The sequence below is a fragment of the Pleurodeles waltl genome, chromosome 3_1, assembly GCF_031143425.1.
Source record: "Pleurodeles waltl isolate 20211129_DDA chromosome 3_1, aPleWal1.hap1.20221129, whole genome shotgun sequence".
NCBI classification, from domain to species: Eukaryota; Metazoa; Chordata; class Amphibia; order Caudata; family Salamandridae; genus Pleurodeles; species Pleurodeles waltl.
Window position 1 is genome coordinate 1981056195 of NC_090440.1, and position 21487 is coordinate 1981077681.

The 21487-nt window shown below is 43.3% G+C and overlaps 1 protein-coding gene across 9 annotated transcripts in view; it reads left to right on the forward strand.

The window, feature by feature from the left end:
• The window catches only part of RPH3AL (rabphilin 3A like (without C2 domains)), a 920330-nt gene that overhangs the window by 193063 nt on the left and 705780 nt on the right, over window positions 1-21487 (forward strand). Inside the window, exon 4 of one of the 9 annotated variants that reach the window (XM_069226392.1) lies at window positions 5264-5345. The exons of the other annotated variants lie outside the window; for them this stretch is intronic. The gene's annotated coding sequence lies outside the window, so the exon portion shown is untranslated. The remainder of the gene's footprint in view (window positions 1-5263; window positions 5346-21487) is intronic. 9 annotated transcript variants of the gene reach the window in all.

Below are 21487 nucleotides of genomic sequence, written 5' to 3' on the forward strand. Positions count from 1 at the left end.
CAGCTCCAGAAAGATCTTTCTTATACCTGGCAGCAAAAGGTTGGAACACTTTACCTCCTCACTTCAGAAAGTCGCTATTGTTGCCTCATTTCAGGAAGGACCTTAAGACCTGGCTCTTCAACTGATCACTAAGGACACACTCCTCAGCGCCTCGAGACCTTATGAGTGAGTAGTGCGCTCTCAAAAGATTTGATTGATTGAGTAATTGATTGAATCAGCAAGGAATTTAGTTAATGGTAATCTTACACCACATTTTCAAATAGGAAGAGGCACTCGGCAAGGATGCCCACTGTCCCCCTTGCTGTTCAACCTTTATATTGAACCACTCGTTAGGAGGATCAGGCAAGACCAGAGGATTTTACCTTTTCATTATCATGACTGGGTCAAAAAAAGAAGCCCGCTACAAGACTTTAAAAATTATTTTCTGGCAAGTTTAGACACCATAAATAATTTTGGGAAAGTCTCTGGCTATTTAATCAATGATGACAAATCCAAATTGATGTCTTGGAATTGTCCAGTGGGCAATCTGTTAGAAAAGGAGGACATTTGATATTTGGGAGTTCGAGTGGTGAAGGATTTGGGAAATATGTCAGAGGTAAGTTTCACTAGACTTCATAGAAACCAAGAGACTCCTCCATTCATGGGCTTATCTCCTGCTCTGTATTCTAGGGAGAACACATTTAATCAAAATGATGATCCTGCCTAAATGTACTTTCATTTTTAATACCTTGCCTTTACATTTCAGGGCTGAGTGGTTTAAAAAGCTTCAGGGGTAATTCTCTGGTTTAATTGGACACACAAAAACTCAAGAATTGCCTGCAAGAAGCTACGTAAAAAGAAAATAAATGGTGGGGGTTAGCTCTCCCCCATTTTCAACTATACTATACTGCTGGGCTTTTCAACTGAAAAACATTAGGTTACTACTATCTAAGGGATACCAGCAGGCATCCCCCTGGCTGCATGCATTAATTGAAGACTTGAGGGGGAAAGGTCGTTACTTTCTTTTCCAATTTGGCCATCCAAAGTACTAAAATAAAAGTTACATTCAGAGTGCTAAATGCAGCTAAGTATGGTTTCAGGTGAGAAGAATTCTAGGAATTCCATATTACAGTGAGATGTCCCCAATATGGAATTCTCCCAGCACCCCATAATGCTTCCAAGATGCGCTGGCTATTCCATTAATGGACGCAGATGTAACACGATGGGGACAACTGGTCATGGGGACTCTTTGCTTTCATGGGACTCCTTAGCTGGCTGTACTAATAACAAGTTATCCAGATTCAAATACCTTCAGATAGCAAGCTGGCTACATGGGAAATCGGATGTGGGGCTCAGAACGGAATGGGAAGAGGATTTACAATGTACACAGGAGCTAAAGAAGGAGGTATCTAAATGGTACTGGACTCTGGTTCAAGCAGAGGATGCCCCCCCCCTTTACTTCTTGAAGCTGTTTGAAAGACAGACCTACTCCCTTCCGATATCCTGCATCGTTGGCAAGTATCAATGCACTCACTTTGGTCTGCTGTGAAGTCTGCACCTCTCTGAAACCATTTATTTACTGTGTACAAGGCCTACCGGTCACCAAGAAAACTAGCAAAACTTGGAGGTCAGAGGAAGAGGCCCTGTCCAAAGTGTGCCTTGGAGGATGCAGATTACGTGCATTTATTGTGGCTGTGTCCGGATATCCAAACTTTCTGACGTGACCTGGGTAAGACATAATGAAATGAGAAATAAAGGTAAGTCTGGCACTGGTTATATTTGGTATACAGGAAGGGATAGGGGAAGGTCCAAGAGACGAAGTGGGAAAGTTTATTTTTCATGTGGTACTAATTGCGCGTAGAGAACTCTGTGTTAACTGGTTATCTAAGTCCCCCCACCTACATGGACTGGTTGCACTCGGTAAAAAAGATTGGAAAGCTAGATTGTGTTAATGTTTCAGAGAAATGGGTCGAAATGTGGGAACTTTTCTTCTCTCTTTCACCCAGTTAGCTCCACCATGCTTATCTAAGAGTAAGCACTAAACTGCCCTCATAATGAACCTATGGTAGTCCTATGGTTACATGACAAGGCTCAACAGGGAGGAATCCAGGGTGGGGATTGCTCTTTCTCTCTCCTTTTCATATGTTGGTTGAGGCCTGCTTTAAGAAGCCAAACCCTTCAGAGGTTCGGGCTGTGTCACTGGCACATGCATGGTACCTCCCACCTCTTGTCATAAATGAGAACTTAAAAAAATTTTCATTCCATTTTCTACAACGGCTAATGCTTTCTGGAAGTTTTCCTGATCTATTTTCTGAACCGGACTGCGGGTTCTATTTGAGAAAGTTTCCAAATTTCTTTATAAATTGCATATAGGAAGCGCTTTTGTAATTGTTTTTGTGTAAATATGTTTTTTCTGATAAGAGACTGAGGTGTTCTTTTACGGATGCTAGGTAGGAAGATTTCAGCCACTGTTTGCATCCTTTTCCTACGCTATATGTGGTGACAATATCTTGTTGTGATGATGTGTAACGAGGGTCAGGTTGGCTTACTCTAAAACCCCCTGTGGAGTTTACCGGACATGTATGACAACCATTTGTGTCCGTTGGCCACAATAACTACCCATCAGGACTTGAAAGTGTTGAGTTAAATGTTCCTTTCTGGACCCACCCGTCAAGCTGTTCTTCAGTGCCATCTATTATTTTCTGCCAATTTTTTTATTTAGATGGTGAGGGAATACTGGGTGCATTAATTTCCTTAATTTTCACCAGGACAACTAGTGTGCTGTAGGGTGGCACTTAAAAAAATAATTTGCATGCTCTAAACAAAACTTACCTTCCCTGTATTCGCCAAAATTTTGTTTCCCAAACACTTTTTAAGTGAATCGACTTTAACCAATATTTATAGCCTTCTGTCGCCAAAATTAGTTCCCCAAACACTTTTTAAGTGAATCGACTTTACCCAATATTTATAACCTTCTATCGCCAACTGGGAAACAAAGGAATCAGAATAAATCAATCTGGTATTTGTTAACAAAATATTTTGCAGTTTCATAGGAGGTAATTTGAAATAAGACTCCGCATTTACTGAGCACGATGTAACAAAATATGCACATTTTTCTTTATATGTTTTAAAACTCCCCACTGGTGGGGTCAGACAGTTCCCATTGTGTATAATTATAAACATCTCTCAGGGTGCTAACTTTATGTATGAAATGATGTCCGTAATAATTGTAACAAAACATAGGGCCATAATTAGCTGTTGTTTGAAAAACATCTTCACTTTCAAATACAGTACAATATTCAAGTTCATAAAGCATAGAATCAACTGTTTTTACATCCCAATCACCAGAAATCATAAGAAACTACTCCCAGTGTTATAATATAATTCATTGAAACTTTACATATGGTATTCGAAGGATCACCGTCGGCCCAAAGACATCAAAGGATACTTTATCCCAAACAGTCCCATCAGGAATCGGTATAGCTGAAATAATCAGTAGGGACAAGTCTTTCCGGATCTTATGCGAAGACAAATGTGGTTTTAGGACCTCATTCACCAGTTCAACAGCAAGGTGTTGAGGAAGGTAATGACCACGTATCAGCAGAAAGAAAATGAGGACAAAACCAATCCAGAGCAGAGAGGCAAGCACAGTTAATAGGACCCTCAGATAGTTCCTTGGACAAACTAAGTAGTTAGTTTAAGGTAAGTGAACAGCTTACGTGTTCTTGATACAGGTACTGCAGATGACGTACAAGAATCAGTTAAAGAATCATTGATGTTGGCAAAATATCTTGAATTAATTCCTGCAAATATTGGAGTCGATGTCAGAAAGGTAGAACTGCCAGATGTGCCGCTTGGTGGATCGTATTGAACTACTCTATCCGTTTGTGCTGAATTTGAATAACACTGGTCAGAAGTGTGGATGTTTACTGTCGCAGAAGAAGCCACTGGTACTAATGAAAGATAATTTTCCACCCTCACCAAGCTTGGGGAAGTGTCAGCATTGTTGGCTAAACTTGTAGAAGTACATCCTGGTAGGTAGTAAGAAGGGTTCAAGAACTACCCAGGATTCCTTTAGGTCTGCAGTGTAGGATCAGCCACATGGTGTAACATGACACTGCCGATGGAGACAAAACAGTTTCCTTAAAAACCAGGCAGCTGTGGTAAGATGACAGTTCTTATATCATGTATTCCCAGGACGGGAACTGGTGCTCGATATGATGGGCCAAATTCCTTTTTCACAGTGACTTTTTCTTGCACCAGATCCCCAACTTTTGGAATCCAGACGGTTGGTGTTATTGGTGCATCCCTTATTCCCAAGGTGGCGGCACATGCAGATGAGTTTTCATCACGTAACTGCTGTAATTCCTGCAAAACAGTGACATGTTCATTTATGTCAAAAGGTGTGTCTGCCACCACTGTGCCAGAGCCATCAAGATCAAGCGTGACTTATCACCCAGGGGCTCTCAAGGCACTGAAGGGGGACGCAGGTCAGTCAAAGAGCCAGGTCTTGAGGTCCTTCCTGAACTGAGCCAGTGAGGGTGACTGCCTGAGGTGAAGCAGCAGGGTGTTCAAGATCTGCGGCGAGGTAGGAGAAGGATCTTCCACTAGCCGTGTTCCTCTGGATCCTAGAAATGGGGACGAGGGCCTGTTGAGCTGAGGAGAGTTGCCTGGGGGGGTGGGTTGAAGGAAAGTAGGTGGTTGAGGTATGCAGGTCTGATGTTGTGAAGGGTTTCTTGTTGATGCCGGCTTAAAGTGCTTTGCCATAGTCGAGTTGTGCCATTTGGTGGTCTTTGTAAAGTGGAAATGGAAGCAGTGGTGGTCGGTCTAGTGGAGTTCGGAGTTGTGTGAGAAGGAGATGTGGTTTCCGGTGGAGAAGACAGAGTTGAGGGTGTGTCCTGCCGAGTGTGTGAGGAGGTTGACCAGTTGTTTGAGCCCTATGGTGGTGAGGTTCTCCCTGAGAGTTGATGTGTTCGGATTGCTGAGGTTGTCGAGGTGAAAATGTAGGTCGCCGAGGAGGACATGGTCCATTGAGGAGAGGGCATGAGAAGCAATGAGGTCAGTCAGGGCTTTGTTGAAGGGGACGGGGTCTGAGGGATCTGTAGATGAGGATGCCATGGAGGGTGGCATTCAGATTAGTCCGAATCTGAAAGTACATGTGTTTGGCGATTGGGGGTTTGGACATCGATTCCGGTCGTGAGGTGGAGTGAATTTTTGTGGACCATCACAAAGTCTCCTCCTGGTCAGTTGGCGCGATCTTTATGTATGATTTTGTATTTGGCAGGGATGGCAGTGGTGATGTCCAGAGCTGAAGTGGTGGTAATCCAGGTCTCGATGAAGAAGGCGACGTCGGGGTGATGAGTCGAGTAGGTCCCATACTTCTATTGCATGTTTGATGAAGGATCGGGTGTTGAGTAGTATGCGTCTAAGGTGTCCGGGTGGTCTAGCATCAGGTAGTTTGGTGTGCGATGGCAATGAAGGTGTACTTGCAACAGGAGAATGGGACGTGAGTGACCTTCCGCAAGGCATGGTGGCATGTGTTGGAGCCCCTGGTGTTGAGGGTATGCAGGGTGCTGGCATCGTATCAATGGATGGTGCAGGAACCAGTATCCTTGGCGCTGGGCGCGGTCCGGATGCGTACAGGTGCAGACATGCATGCCTTTCGTGCACCATCGGCACGCCCACACAGCGGCCACCTTTAAGACGGGGAGGGAGGGTTCGCTCAACTGGGAGGCAGGAGGGCAGGAAACACGGTGCAAGGAGGGAGCGGGGCCCCAAGGGCAGCAGCACCAGGGGGAAATGCGAGAGAAAGGGCAAGTAAAAATGATTGAAGGATGCAAAAAGAGGCATAAAAGTGAAAAGCAAAAGGCAGAAAAAAGGAGAAGAAAGGCAGCAAAAGAGAAGACAAAAAGGCCACCACTGGCCACCAGGGATGAGGCGCAGGCGGGTGCCTGCAGGTGGAGGAGGGCATTGAACACTATGAGCCAGGAAGACTCACAGGACACAGGGCAGCAACAGGTGGTGCTGCGGGGGGAGCGATTCAAGTGCTGACCAGTGTTCAGCAAAGCCGCTTCACTGACCTCTGGTATGCCAAACAGAACCTTGTATGGGGTGCACCCTCCCAGGGACCTTCTTGGCAGATGATTAGGTGCTCTCTGGACTCCATATATGTGATTCAGCCAACTACAACCCATACCTAATATTCTCACTGTTAAGGACTGCTTTAAGTCTTGTTGTTTTCGCTCCACTATACTGTTACTCTTTGGATGATAGGAAGACGAACAATGAAATTGGACCCCCAACTTAGCCATGGTGTCCCTGAATGCCATTGAGGCTAAAGCAGGGCCCTCATCTGAATGAAATGCTACAGCTGTAAATGCCCCGATAAAGATGTGCCAATCTTTAATAACAGTTTGAGTGTCAGCTGATGATGGTGGCCATACCCATAGGAATCTGGAGCAATTGTCAACAGCGACTAAGATATATTTGCATGCTGGTGTCAAAGGTCCACAATGGTCCAGGTACACAGATTGTTGTGGTTTGTTGGAAATTAAGAGGTGTGTCTGCAGTGGGCGCTTGATTGTGGATTCTTTTATTTAGTGACAGATGTCACGACAAAGGACATACTGTTTGGTCTGTTTATATAGACCTGGCCACCAGTAATGTTTTTGTAATAAGGGAATAATAGCCGCCACACACACCGGGGCAGAAGCAACTCCCTTGTACGCTGCTTTTTGCAACTCTGGTCTCTGATCCTGGTTGGGGACCGCACGATCACCCACTTCTGGTATTGTTACAAAGGCAATGTTCTGTGCACTTATATGGTAGGACAGGCTTGGTGTCTGCTGAGGCCTTCATAGCAGCCAGTGTTTTATCATCCAACCTTGTTCTGGAATGAGTAATGGCAGCATCAGCCAAGGTATTGCCTGCAATGTGTATCCCTATACGTTGATGGCCCATTGTATGAATTACATGGGCATTGGCTAGCATCTCTTTCAGATCTGCTACTTTCCCCCACAGTAATCTGTGTTAGTTGGTGTTCCGTTTTGAATCTCTGCACCCATTTTGGCACCAGTAATGCAGATATTAATTAAAGGACTGGACACAATAGTATGAATCACACAGTATTAGTGTTAACTGTTTTGGATCTGTATGTTTTAGTGCCAATTCCAGAGTGTTAAGCTCTGCCAGTTGTGCAGTGCAGTCCCCTAGGGTTTGCGTGTAAGTGTTCTGAGGAAGGAATTTGCCATGCTTCATAATACCATTCACAACTGCACAGGCTGCGGAGTACTGTTGTTTTGTGCCTACAGCCGATTGTGCTGAACTATCAGTGTAAATTAATGTTTGATATTGAATAAGAGGCAAGACATGTGTTGGTTTTGGGTATTCAAGCTCATATTGAAGGAATTCTTGAGTCTGAAGTTTGGGGTCAAAAACATAATCTACATCACTGGCAGTCAGAAACGTTGCCCATTGGATCCATCGTAGATGTAGTGCTTTAACTTTTGGGATGCTGGCTTTTGTAACAGCCTTGATGGCTGGTATGGGAGTTATGACAATAATGTGTTTCCCCTGGCTGTCCCCTTTTTTGACAGCCATCTGAACAGCAGTCAGAATACTTTCTGTGGGAACAAACCGTTGTTTAGCGGTGAGCACAGGCGTGATTTGCATGTTATAGGTATGGGTTCACCTTAATTGAATGTTTCATCGGTGAATCCAATGGCACCTGCAATTACTCTGATGACCAAATTTGTTTTGTTATCACGTGTGTGTAAGTGTTTTGGTTCCAGCATGTCCTGCAGCAATGCTCTGTGAATGTGTGTGTATTCGACTGCCCAATATTTACTTGAAAAGTCGGGACGTATTAAATCATAAAGTGGTTTTATGCGTTGTGCATTGTCTGGAATGTAAGTTCTACCAAAGTTGAAAAAGCCAATTATCTTTAATGGTATTTGGTGGATACAATTGTGCGCATTTTTCTAGAAAGTGGGGCGCCAGGCGCTTTCCTTCATCAGATAACTTGCATCCCAAAAACAGGACACTGAGAAAGGCAATTTTAGTATTCTTGAAATTGAATTTATAGCCTATTTTGCCAAATCCTAAAACAATGTGGGATACCTGTCTTAAATGTTCCAAGAGATCATCATCCATAAGGTGAATATCATCTACACAGCACAAAGCCTTGAGGTCAGTCTTGTGTATGATTGAGGTTACATGTGCTGAGAACAGTCCAGGACTGTTCTTATACCCCTCTGGGAGCCTATAAATATTCCTTTGCAAGCCTAATGTGCTAAATGCTGTTAAATCCCTGCTTTCAAGTACTATATTTTGGCAGAAAAACCCATTGGATATATCCAGGGTCGTTTTGTATTTGTGCGCGCTAAATTGTTAATCAGTGCTGTGTTGTGTGCATAATGGATAGCAAATGTGCTAGTATGACTATTTAAGAGTCTGTATTTTAAGACTATTCGATAAGAAGGGTCAGCTTTGCTACAGGAAACGGGGGTTGTTAACAGGTGAGTTGCAGGACTTAATTCGACCCTGGTACTCAAGTTGTGTGAGTATTTCTCCCACTGGTGATTTAGCCTCATGTTTAATGGGATATTGAGGTTGAGGCTGTGGTTGTGATTAATAGGTATTATGTGGTATAGAGAGTCTCTGTCCTACCCCACATGATTGCAACATAGCGCGGGGGCTTGTGCCTCCATATTCCCTAGGAATGAGAGGTTAGAAAGAAGGCATAACAACTTCTTCCCCGAACAGAAGATTGCAGCCAAATGCTGGTGACCAATCCTTTTCTGCCTATAAGATTTCATAGCACGGTGTAAATTTTTCCCCAGTATATTATATTTTTTCAATGTGGGCTCAATGTCTCTTTTGAGTTGCAATTTCAATTTCTAAACTCTGTTCCGGGGGCGTGGGGTTCCGGTAGGGGGGGACGCGCGTGACTGCAGTTTCGACTTCTATATAGTCGTTAGTTGTTGTTGCATCCAGAAGTCTTTGAAGATTCTGGCAAACTATTGTGACCTCTGCTGCGCTGTGTAGCAGAGTCAGTACCCACTTCCTGTCCTTCATTAAAGCTCCCAACATGTGTGGCATTTTGGGCGTAATTAGCTGCCACCTTTTTCTTTTTAAATTGTTGTTTATGCTGGGGAGGTTTCTGTTCCTTTTTATATGGACATTTCAGCTGAGCGTTATGAATCTTTTCTTGGTTTCAAGTACTTGTTTCCTTGTTCGGAACTCACACCTCTCTCACTTTGTTTGCTGAGTCCTGAAAGGAATGAGATTGGTGTGTATTGATATCTATTGGGAGTTTTGAAACTATCTCCATTTCTTAAGTTGTATCATTTCTCAGAGGTCTCTGGATGCAGAGATTCTTCTTTCTGTTTTACATGATCTTTATTTTGTTTTAGTTTTTCCCAGTGATGGAATCCTTATTGGTTTTACCTTGTAGTTGTGGTTTACTCGGTCTGACTCCCAAACTATCCCGACCTATACTAGAATAGGTATCAGCAATAATCTTTGGCAGCTTGTCGTCCTGATCCTCTACAGGAATATCCTGGAACCGTAAGCGGACGGCCAGAGCTACTGCTTCCCCTTTAAGGTTGCTTAATATTATTGAGGATACTGTGGCAAAGTTGCCCATTAATTGCATCCCTAAGTCTAGGGCCTGGGCAGCCCTGTATTCATCTTGAATTTGTTTCAACACTGCTGGAAGATTCGTAAGTGTCGGTGTACCACATGCAATAGTGTAGAGTGCAGCAAGTACTGCACCCCAAGTGGGGCAGTTGTCCACGAAGGCATCCATCCCGCATTGCAAGCACATTGTGAGAATTCTATGTTTGTCTTGGGGTCCCGTATGGGGAAACACTGCTTCCAAAGTGCTAATTTTTGTGCTAACCAAAACAGAATTTCTTTCCATTTGGTGGGTACTTTACCCATGATCAAATGTACTGTTGCAGGATTAATGCCTACTGTAACCATATGTGGTGGCGCTGGAGCAGCCCTTGCTGGTGCAGTATTCAATGTTTGCATCACAAATTGTATCAAGCAGCTATACACATATACTAAATCATTATACAGGCGGTGCACTTCTGCTACCGCCACAGTGTTACCATTAGGGTGTGATGTATATGTGGCAAGCTGTGGCCATGTAGGAACTTCATTACTTCAAGGACCTAGTCTAACATTTTGCGCAACATGTGGTAGGGCGCCATTAAGCCAATTTTGGTGTTCTTGATAAGATAGAGGCATTTCTAAATATGCATATGCTCTCTATTGTGCAGGTGTGTTAGCAGGAGTGTAGTGATAAAATGCATGTGTGTTCTCATCTATTGCTGGAAAGGTGACCCAAGAATAAAAAAAAAAATCAGTTCGATATGCTGGATTTGCCTCATCTACAAATGTAACTGCCCCTCCCTCCTCTGTGAGGCCATTATTTATTAAATGATTTGTGAGGGGGACCCTCATGTTTGCTGAAGTTACAACCCGTTTGGGTTCTACCATATTTAAAATTGCATAGTTCAGAGACAGAGGCACCAATTGGGTATTTAATCCTGTTAAAAGTTCAAGCTTGAACAACTTACAGTTAAAATAGGTACCAGCTATCTTAGCTGAGGAGGACATCCCCAATATCACTGTAATCTATGTATAAGGCAATCATAGTGTCTTTAGCATGTAGTGTGGCAGAGATACTTGGGATATCCATAATTCAGTGCCTAACCAACGTTGGAGGTGCCATGTCGTAAAGACTCTTGTTATTATAGTAATGAGACTGCTGGATTTGGGTGGCAGCACCACCAGGCACAGGGGGCTGAGTCTGATCCTGCGCTGTGTGATGGCAGCTGGCCTAACTCTTCCGGCCATCTAGCAGCACCTCATCAGTACCTAAGAGTAAAAGATGATTTGTGGCAGCCCTTGGAATCTCATCTGGATTTCTCACAGAAATCATGGTGGAACAGATCTTACCCCTTTCTCTTAGTCACATTTTTCTCACACATATAAAGAAAATACAGAAGCAGGACTAGGTTCAATAGGTTTTATTGAATCAACTGCATTTTATGTAAAAAGGCATGTATTGCGATTATAAGGATGATAATAAAAGCAAGGCAGTGACAAGTAAAGTAAAACATAGGAAACGTCCCACCATACTGTCATAAAAGTGGTGCTAAAACGCCTACCTGCACTATTAAGGTTCTCTACAGGAGCATGGCAGTGTATGCCCTAATCTGCCCATTAGCCCTCCTGGGAGAACCCCATCTCCCATACCTGTGATTGTAGGTAAAGAAGAGGTCTGTTGCTCTACTGCAGATTCTCCCACATGGAGGCAGAGGCTGGGTCAGGACTCACCAGAACTACAAACGCGATGTGCAGTGTACGATGGGAAGTGGTTGGAATTCCTCCTCTTTTGTGTAGGGGCAGTGAGGTGTTTCATAATAAAACATCTGATGTTCTGAGAAAACTGCCCTGACATGACAACACTTACATTTCTGTGTATGATGGTTGGGGACATGAAGAACACTTTGTGCCGGCAATAATTTGTAACTTATCATATACAATCTTGAATGAGGCACACAATGAAAATGTTGTGCAGAGAAAAGTATAACACAAATCTGTGTAAAAGGACAAGCTGATAAAATAACAAAAACATCTTCCACTAAAATAAGGCTTCTGCTAAAATAATAGAAGAATAAAAATGCGTGCCTCAAAGTGAACGGGCACAAGCTTCAGGCCTCAGCTAAAATAACGAGCCTATGTAATAGCTCAAATAACCTTTCAACACTGCCAAACACTAAATCTGGGTGTAAGTCTTCTCTTGGTGCATGTCAGAATACAGCAGATGCCCGGAGTCTGTCCTCTGGCCAAGAGGGACCACTACAAAGTGCCCCACAAGGTTTACCCTCTCCCCCCAATCCCAGGTGCTACTGACCTATGGGAGTACCTCTGCACTTGTCTGCATGTCTCCTTGTACCCTATCGGACCTAATTCCATTTGAAAAATCTGAACAAGCACAACTGTTGGTATTTATCATGTTTCCTGATGTTTTCTTCAAGAAAGCACTCTTCAGTAAGCACATTATGAGCAAATGGGTAATTGAACTATACATTAGAGATATCTTCCTGTAGAAAGTGTTTAATTAGAAGGGCCTAGACTAAATGAGCAATGGGCCATTATGGGCCAATGGGCAATTGAACTATACATTAGAAATATCTTCCTGTATAAAGTGTTTAATTAGAAGGGCCTAGACTAAACGAGCAATGACTGTTTTACAAATGATGAATTATAATTTATAAACACTGTCTTTGAAAAAAGTACAATCATGTACGTGAATCTGTATAGTCTTTTATCTGTGCCTTCCATGATTATGAGCTGTGACCAAGTGATGAAACACTTATGTTAATTCTTTAATGTAATTGCATCGCAATCTGCTTACGTATGTATATAAAGTTACTTGTTGCTATAGACAGCCAGCGGATATATTCACTTATGAAACAAACTTACGAACAATTAATTATGTGGCCCATTACTTTTGTTGTGCACTTTTGGATGTTTTTGTGTGAAATGACCATGCTCCGTCTTCTATATTTCTCGTTTTAGAATCCACTTTGCTTTTCATTGCATTATGTGATCAACCTTTTCGGGTGCCCTGGACGAGCTGGTCTCTGCCACGGTTGCTGTATGCCGAAGATGAGACCAGCTCGTCCTGCACTCGGCCCACGTGGGAAGCGCTAGCACTCCCCTGTGAGCCTCCCACAACCCCTCCCCAGGGCAGGGATGGAAGAGGAACCGCTTCCCCTGCCACCTCCGCCACAACAGTGATGTCTGATGATGTCAGCGTGCGATCCTGTGCTGACCTCATCAGATGCCACCCCCATTGCGCTGGAAGCTCAGCTTCCAATGCGACCAGAAGAGAAATGCTTCAGAAATGCCCACTAGACACCAGGGAGTTAATTTTTTTGTAAATAAATTATGAAAGCGAGCGGCCCCTTAGGCAAGGATTCTCCCCTGGGGGGGGGGGGGAATTGTTTTTAGGCCATTTGGGGCAGATCGGCCTATTTTAATGAAGCTGATCTGCCCCCAAGAGGGGAGGGGTGGGGGGGGGGGGTGGGAGACCACTAGGCACAAGGGATTTTGTTTATTTTTTACAGATTGGGAGTGACCCCTTAGGCAAGGGTCACACCCCTGGGGGGGTAAATTTAATTTAGGCATGTCTACCCCCCTTGGGGGCAGAAACCACTTAGGCACCAGGGATTGGTGTGTGCGTGTTTTGAGCAAGGGTCACTCCCCATGGGGGCACATTACTGTTGGCCATTTCTGGCCACTTTGAGGGCAGATCGGACAATTTTTGTAAGGCCCATCTGCCCCCAATCGGGCAAAAAGTTCACCAGAGACTAGAGAGTATTTGTTTTTTTAAAAAAAGAGGGTGGCCATACCCCCACCCCAAATAAAAGGGGACAAAGTTGTACTGCCCACCTGTGGGCAGCTGGGGCAATTACCCCCGACCCACTCCCCTTTTGTTCTGCCCACCTGTGGGCAGCTGGGGCAATTACCCCCGATCCACTGCCCTTTTGGACCCAGTTTGATTCCCCCTCAATTTCAATAGGTTTTTGGCTCTTCCCTGTCACAGACACTTGGCCCACCCACCCAAGTGAAGTATCATTATTAGGTAGGAAATTTGTGCTGGTGTGGGGATCCCACACTAAAATGAGGATTTTTTTGTTTTTTTTTGTATAGTTAAATCTGAGGTTTGCTGAGGATTCTGGGTAAGAAAACACTGGGGGATCCACGCAAGTCACATCTCTCTGGACTCCCTCGGGTGTCTAGTTTTCAGAAATGTTTGGGTTTGGTAGGTTTCCCTAGATGGCTGTTGAGCCCAGGACCAGAAATGCAGGTGCATTCCCCCGCAAAAACTGGTAGTTTTGTATTTGATAATTTTTATGTGTCCAGATAGTGTTTTGGGGCATTTCCTGTCGCGGGCACTAGACCTATCGACACAAGGGAGGTACCATTTTTTTCTGGAGGCCTGGGGGAACGCTTGTTAGAAGGAAGTTTGTGGCTCCCCTGAGATTCCAGAACTTTGCAGCACCGAAATGTGAGGAAAAAGTGTTTTTTTGCCAAATTTTGAGGTTTGCTAAGGATTCTGGGTAACAGAACCTGGTGACAGTGCCACACGTTACTCCACCCCGGTTCCCCAAGGGGTCTAGTTTTCAGAAATGTCCAGGTTTGCTAGGTTTTCTAGGTGCTGGGTGAGCTTGAGGCCAAAATCCACAGCTAGGCACTTTGCAAAAAACAGGTCAGTTTTCTTTGGGAAAATGTGATGTGACCACGTTGTGTTTTTGGGCATTCCCTGTCGCGGGCACTAGGCCTACCTACACAAGTGAGGTACCATTATTAGCGGGAGACTTGGGGGAATGCTGGGTGGAAGGAAATGTGTGGCTCTTCTTAGATTCCAGAACTTTCTATCCCTGAAATGTGAGGAAAATGTGTTTTTTTGGGCCAAATTTTGAGGTTTGCAAAGGATTCAGGATAACAGAACCTGGTAAGAGTGCCACAAGTTACCCCATCCTGGGTTCCCTTAGGTGTCTAGTTTTTAAAAAATGCACAGATTTGGTAGGTTTTCCTAGGTGCCGGCTAAGCTAGAGACCAAAATCCAAAGCTAGGCACTTTCCCAAAAACATGTCAGTTGTCAATGTAAACATTTGATGTGTCCGTGTTGCGTTTTGGGGTGTTTTCTGTCGCGGGCACTAGGCCTACCCACACAAGTGAGGTACCAATTTTATTGGGAGACGTGGGGGAATGCTGGGTGGAAGGAAATTTGACGCTCCTCTCAGATTCCAGAACTTTCTATAACCGAAATGTGAGGAATCTTTTTTTTTTTGCCAAGTTTTGAAGTTTGCAAAGGATTCTGGGTAACAGAACTTGGTGAGAGCCCCACAAGTAACCCCATTCTGAATTCCCCTAGGTTTCTAGTTTTCAAAAATGTATAGGTTTGCAAGGTTTCCCGTGGTGCCGGCAGAGCTAGAGGCCAAAATCCACAGCTAGGCACTTTTAAAAAAACACATCAGATTTCAATGTAGAAATGTGATGTGTCCATGTTGTGTTTCCTGTCGCAGGCATTAGGCCTGCCCACGCAAGTGAGGTACCATTTTTATCGGGAGACTTGGGGGAACGCAGAATAGCAGAACAAATGTTATTGCCCCTTTCTCTACATTTTTTCCTTCCAAATGTAAGACAGTGTATAAAAAAAGACGTCTATTTGGGAAATGCCCTGTAATTCACATGCTAGTATGGGGACCCCGGAATTCAGAGATGTGCAAATAACCACTGCTTCTCAACACCTTATCTTGTGCTCATTTTGGAAATACAAAGGTTTCCTTGATACCTATTTTTCATTCTTTTATATTTCACCAAATGAGTTGCTGTATACCCGGTATACAACGAAAACCCACTGCAAAATGCAGCTCCTTTATTGGCTCTGGGTACCTAGGGTTCTTGATGAACCTACAAGCCCTATATATCCCCACAACCAGAAGAGTCCAGCAGACGTAACGGTAAATTGCTTTAAAAAAAATCTGCCATAGCTGGAAAAAGTTATAGAAGAAAACGCGGCTCTTTTTTTCACCTCAATTTCAATATTTCTTTTACTTTAACTGTTACTTTCTGTAGGAAAACCTTGAAGAGCTACATAAATGACCCCTTGCTGAATTCAAAATGTTGTCTACTCTTCAGAAATGTTTAGTTGGCCAGGATCCAGCATTGGTTTCACACCCATTTCTGGCACTAACTGGAAGGAGGTGAAAGCACAAAAAATAGTAAAAATGGGGTATGTTGCAGTAAAATGCCAAAATTGTGTTGAAAAAAAGGGTTTTCTGATACAAGTCTGACTGTTCCTGAAAGCTGTGAAGATGGTGATTTTAGCACTACAAGCCATTTGTTGATGCCATTTTCAGGGGAAAAAACACAAGCTTTCTTCTGCAGCCCTTTTTAACCATTAAAAAAAACAAAAACAAAAAAGAATCCCTAGGATGTTGGAATACAAGGACGTAAATTTGGCGTGGGTAGCTTATGTGGACAAAAAGTTATGAGGGCTGAAGCGCGAACTGCCCCAAAAGGCCAAAAAAAGGCCTGGCATCTGAGGGGGAAAAGGCCTGGCAGCGAAGTGGTTAAAGACCGGCATTTATCGAAACAGGTCATCTGCATTCGCTGTAAAGTTCTGTGTCATATTACAATGCCTTGTAAAGGCCAACAACTTGCATTGCCTGTTGGGTGATGCATGGAATTGACTAATATTAATTTGGACAATACTTGTAATTTGCAAAATCTTGGACTTTTAAAGCAAGGAAGTAATCCTCCTCTGCTTGTTTTGTGAAGTATGCAATGCAATGGATTGGTTTTAATTTTCAAAAATATATCAATGTTGTTTTTTGTGATTTGAACTCTGAGTTTTTGGCCGAGAGTGGTTTGGTTTCAGACCTGCCAACTTCAACAAAAATCACACTGTTTGTAGAGGGTGCAGGGCTTTAATGGGGCGAGGCTAGTGCTGAGAAGCACCCAATAGGCACTTTTGCTTCCAAGCCCACTCCTCTAAAAATGAAGCAAAATATCACTGAGACTTTTGTCAATGTCCTCTGGTGGTCTCACACCCATTGATAAACGTTAGAGGTTGAAAGCCTCCAAAAATGAGCTGAAAACCACTATTTAGAGTGATTTTCAGCTCGTTTTCCCTGCCATCGTGTGATATCGGCTCCTCACCGGGTGACCGGGTGATCTGAGCTGATATTGTGCGTCACACAGTGGCACCGTGTGAGTTGGCAGGTCTGTGGTTTTACAGCCCTGCCAAGAGTCACTTACCCTGGTTACAGTAACAAAGATCAGTCACTTTTCCAATTATGTTCCCAGCGAACTTTAGCATTGGAGCTCTGTTTAATCTGCTGCTCAGTGCTTTTTAAATATGTTCTTCCATAGCTAGGGTTTACGGTAGGTCGTCATGGTGATTCGTGCACTGTTTGAGGCAGGTCTGCCGTCTGCCAGCCAAAGTCATGTCTCAGATGGTCGAGCTATATACTCACCGGCCTGGGCCTGCCTCCTCGCACTGCCCTAACACCTTGATGTAACTGGCCAGACGAACAAGTCTCTGCATGCCCAGAGGCTGTAGCAAGTCACATTATTTCCTAAGTTACTGTTATTAGCAATATACCTCCCCAGTATGTCAGCCTGATACTGAAAAAGGAGTAGGCACGCGTTTTCATTTTCATGTAAGTGTCTGTGCTTCTGTCACTCATTGCCACTGAATTTAGCTTGCATTTATTGTTCACGTTTTTACAACAACTTTCTATGTACTACATTTACTCAGAGGTGTCACATCTGCGGTTTGTGGAGAGCCCTGTGGCAAAATATAAAAATGCAGTACATTTTTTATGTACATGACAGTGATAACACTATCAAGCTTCTTTAAAAAATAAAGATTACCCTTTCTTAGTTGTTTTCTTGTGCAACATCTGTCCTGCTCCACAAGCAAGAAGATTAATTTGCAAAATGTGTGCTCTGCAAAGACGTGGGCAGACGTACGCATTTTGAAACATGGGGCATCAATTTTTATTAATAGGCAGAATCATTAAATTTACAGCCCTGATATGATATATCAAAATCATGCAGTACTTTTCATATCTTCCCAGATTTTGCAGATTTGCTAGGTGGATTTACCTAGCCTCTGTCCATTTTCCCACATCTATGTCAATAGGTAGACCACTCTGTGTTAAAAGTGCAGTCTATTTTTTTTCCTCATGTCTTACACGTGTAGACAAATCTGCGTTTGAAATAGACAGTACTTGTGTGCTTAGACAGAAAAGACAGACAGTGGCAGCTGACACCCCAAATATTTGGAGGGGCAACCACTGACCAGCAATGCTTAGTCAATGCCTGTTATTAGTCATGGCTCGTTATAAGCACAGTTTATAACAAACCATGACTGACATCTCTGGCGTTGAGGCTGAAGACAGACGTGTGAGTCGTACAGTGCATCAGTGGGTTAAAAAGAATAAAATTAAAATGTACTCACCCACTGCTTGCACTGGCTTGCCTCCTGCTGAAGTCCCTCGGTGCTGGTCTGCAGGCTGCAGCCGTTCTCCGTGCAAATCACTGCACTCATGCTGCTGACAATGTTAGCAGCATAAGAGTAGCACCAGGATTGGCTGGAGCTGGCTGCCCCGACGCTCCTGCAGACACTGGGGGCCTGTGCCAGCTCTCCACTAAGCTATCTTAGACAGCGGAGTTGAGAGGTTCTTATTGTGCATGTCACGATGGCCGTCGCAAGACGGCCGGCCAAAGTGACATGCTCAGTGTATCCTGTTGGAGTGAGCACTGCTTACCTGCTGCCAATCTGCAGCAGTTGCCCCGCCCCCCAACACGGCTCAGGCTGGGGAAAGGTAAAAGTAAAATGGTAATCAATTCACTTTATTACCATTTTATTTTTCATTCTTTGTGGCACTGGCAGGATGGGGTGACGCTGCTCTGCTCTGATGGTGGGGCTGTTACTGAAGACAGTGTATTTAATAGGAAAGGACAAAACTACATGTCCCTAAATTCAAAGTGCTGCTGGCAGAAAATTCTTAGCAGTGGGGATAATTTAGGACGAGGCTTTGAGACCAGGCAGGCTGATGTTACACTGTGTTTGTTTAATGGTGATTGATTTTAATTATTCTTTGTTTGACTGACATTTGGGCAGATGTCATTCTCATTGAGATTTAATATCACGTTGTCCATTGATGATAAGATAGCTTGGTAGTTTTAGCCACAGCGGTCAAGACCTGTCTGTGACCTGGTGTCCACAATTAAAACCCTGTTGAGCCTGCTACGCTTCTTATCAATTTGAGTCCAAGTAAATTATTGTGAGTGCATTGTAACATTCATATACCACTTAACATTATTAACAATAAGTTGCATGCTGAGATCACTGTGGAATGGATGGCGCAGTCATGAGCATTTATTTATATTGTTATGCATTCTGATAGTTGTATCCTCAATAATGTTATCAGATTAAAATGGGTCTGCTGATATGTAAATGCTTTTAGGTCGCACATTTTGTGCAAATATTCTAGAAAGAACAATTTTCAATATTTGGCTGTGTGTGTGTGTGTGTGTGTGTGTGTGTGTGTGTGTGTGTGTGTGTGTGTGTGTGTGTCTCTCTCTCTCTCTAGTCGGTAGTGATGCACTCTTGACAAAGGCACCAAGTGGCCCTGACACCTCAGCCAGTTTTTGCTTTTTAGCCAAAATCACATATTTTGCTGTTTTATTACCATTGCTAAATTATTACATTAAATGTGTAATATCTGATATCAGTCTTATTAAGTGGCCAAAACTTCTTTGGTCTAATCGGGATAAAGAGTCACTCATAACGTCACACATAAGGTATTAAAATGTCACACATAAGAGGCCTAACAAATGGAATTGTCCCACCTAGGAAAGGTTAAAACTTGGCAGCTATTGTTTTAGAACATGTCTGCCTCATAATGTGGTCGGATCACTTACTAGCTTATGTCATCATTAATACAATTTAGGACAGAACAAATCTGGACATAGAAAGGAGTGTTATTTTACTTAATTCGGCCAGAAATTCTGGAGCTTGTCCTCGGCCAGCTAGCCACATGTGTATGTGTATCAGTGACTTAGTTGGTGATCTGATGCATGATGCAGCCGTCCTGGTGAAGAAGGGTCAGGGCCTGGTCTAAAGTGTGTGTCTCCTATTCTTATTGCCGTCAAGTTGAACTCAGACCATTCAGCTGTACTCTCCCACCTATCAGTGAGGCTTGACTGTAAACTTCAGGTGGTTAGATAAAAATATTTTCAGGATCAACTAGTGTGCTCTCAATCTTTATTCATAGCATACAAATGCCCCAAATTGGTGTTCTGGCAAATGAAGGGGAGGCCTGGCCCATAATAAGCTGTAGCGACCACGCACAGTCCTTCTCTTTTCCTTATCAATGAGGCTAGAGTCTAGTCTGTAAAGTAGCTGTCTGCATAAATAAATTTTCACTGTCAACTGATGCACTCTCCGTCTTTCTTTATGAAAGTAACCTAAAGGTTTTGATTTTTTTCAATCCCCCGGCAAAGATAATAAACTCGCTGCACCTAAGCCAGCCACTGGAACAACTGGCATTTACCAAGAAGTGTGGGCTGACTGAGGAGACCATTCCAGCTTCCCCTAGGGCAGGTTCATAAGATCAATTGCAGTGTCCTAGTTCGCCTTCCAAAGAGGTAAACTAGTGTGCTCCTATCTTGTTAATGTCTTCCCCGGTCAGGTGGCAGGGAGAGGTGGCCCCTTCTGGGTCAAAAGGTGGAATATCCAGAAATACTGTTATACTTGGGCTAGTTCGGACCATTGCTGAATAACAATGCCAGACATCTATGCGTATTGTCCTCTAGTATTTTTACAACAGATAGTTGGTGGAAGGCCAGCTGTGCTTGGCATGTCCTCATCCAGTAAGGACTGTGACAAGGAAGATGGTCAGGGTGGTGATGCCCTCATAAACATATTTTCCTGTGTTGCTGGGTAAATAAAAACTTAAAAAGGAAAAAAAGACAAACTGTCCTTTGGCAATGAAAAGACAGCCCTTTACTGCACCCAGGCAGACAGCCGGTCTCAAGTTGCTGTGGCACAGACAGCCTCTTATATACAAAATCACACAAGGCTTTATTACAAGACAGCAAATGAAGATTGACTGGCCAGTCATAGATCCAAACAGAAAAACATTTGAACACCTGTGAGCCTATAACCCCTTAACTATAAACTGATCTTCTACATATTCTTCACTTGAGGTGTTAGTATTGCTTAGTAAACTAACTATTTTTTACTCTAGAATACATTAATTTCTGCAACAAATACAGTTTTAATACCATGTGTGCCTTATCATTGTAACCCTAAGACCACTGTAGTCTGAGCTGATTAGATTTCTTGCTCTCATTGTCTAATAAGGTTTATAGTCTATGTGGAAACACAAAGTACATGCCAGTGAGCCTGTATACTTAAAGTTGTAAATACCTACATGTTTGCTAAACAAGAGTTAGCTTTTAACTGCAAAATTTTCAGGTTACTTATTTCAGTGTCCTCAAGAGAACTTTTCAACGTATTCCAGTTAGCATTGGATTTGGGCCTTCAGTGTTCATTCCATACCTCTGCGTAGGGCTTTCTGCCAGTTTTCATGTGCATTTTCAACATTTCCTGTAACATTCCCTCCTCTAGTTGATATTTCAACTATTGAATCTAAGCCTTGGTCTTCATTTGGCACTAAATGATACACATTACTCTGAGAATCTCCCACACATGTTGGTGTCCTAACTGGAAACATCCCTCCCGCCTTAGCTCCTCCTTTTTTACAACATGCTAGAATTAACTGTATGACACAATATAATAATAATAAGGCTACAATTGATAGAATCAAGGCTCCCAACAGTCCCGACATCCAGGATGGCAGTGATGTCAACCACCCACTAAACCAATTATCTGGGGCAC